Source organism: Manacus vitellinus, unplaced genomic scaffold (genome assembly GCF_001715985.3).
Source record: "Manacus vitellinus isolate BGI_N305 unplaced genomic scaffold, ASM171598v3 scaffold_56_pilon, whole genome shotgun sequence".
NCBI lineage: Eukaryota > Metazoa > Chordata > Aves > Passeriformes > Pipridae > Manacus > Manacus vitellinus.
In genome coordinates, this window is record NW_021940660.1 from 9,430 (window position 1) to 9,631 (window position 202).

Below are 202 nucleotides of genomic sequence, written 5' to 3' on the forward strand. Positions count from 1 at the left end.
AATTGTTTGACAATGAAGAGAGCAGTAGCCTGATAACATTTTCCCTCATAAGTATTTTATGAGCTCTCACATCCTCATTGCTCTGTACTTCTGTGCCCAGTGAGGAGATTTTCTGATCTGTGAAAAATTCTGGCATTTAAGGCATTTCTTTATTTTGTATAAGAGGAATATGTCAATAACCTCAATTTGGTAAATAGTCCCT